Source organism: Suricata suricatta, chromosome 7 (assembly GCF_006229205.1).
Source record: "Suricata suricatta isolate VVHF042 chromosome 7, meerkat_22Aug2017_6uvM2_HiC, whole genome shotgun sequence".
NCBI lineage: Eukaryota > Metazoa > Chordata > Mammalia > Carnivora > Herpestidae > Suricata > Suricata suricatta.
Window position 1 is genome coordinate 32,458,607 of NC_043706.1, and position 903 is coordinate 32,459,509.

Genomic DNA, 903 nt, shown 5'->3' on the forward strand with positions numbered 1-903 from the left:
ATTACTTGTTCTGCTTCACCAGGAGATCATGGTGCTGTGACACTGGGTGTTTTCTAACAGCATGACAAGGAAGACTGGCTCCCCCTTCCTATCAAACAGAATAGTTTTTGCAAGGGAGTAGTGGGACAAACAAAAAAAAGAGAGAGCAATTTTCATTTGTATTTGAAATGTGAAAATAAAATGGTCAACTGTTTTAGTTAAAACCGTGTTCCCTTTTTTTCCCCTCTGTATTCATTGTGTATCAGAAAAGGGATGAAGTATGCCGGTCGTGTTTCTCTAGCTCATTCTCTCCTCGGCATGCCGTCTGCATGACAGTTTTTCCCCCTTAGCTGTGGAGTTAGTCCTTTTGGACACCTTGTCTTTATTTAGTAAAGTTCTCATGTGCAAGACTTGGTAAATCTAACACTGGTAGAGCTTTTTGTTGTTTAAAATAATAAACAGCACAATTGGTTACTTTTTCACATGAACATTTGGTGTAATAAGTGGAAAATTTTAAGTGTTTTATGCTGAAGTAGGAAAAAGACTTCAGTGTCTGCATGTCAGCTAAAGATGCCAAGAATGGCCTTAACCTCAGCTTCTCCTTTCTCTTAGTTCCTCTTTTTCATGGGTTTCAATATCAGAAAATTTTCTAATAGCAATGGTAAAATTATGCAGATTTCCATGGTATAGAAGTTGTCTTCAGAACATCATTTGTTATATCACTGGGCCACTAAAGTAGGATATATTCAGAGAAACATCTGGAAAATAAGCATTGGCACTGTTCATATTCAGCTTGGTGTAAAACCCGAACTGCTATTTCACTTTGCAAATGGGAATAAAAATTGTTATAATCTTTGGGGAAGGTAGTTTAGCAGTATCTATCAGAATTATGGTACCTTTTGACTTAACATTTGCATGCCTAGG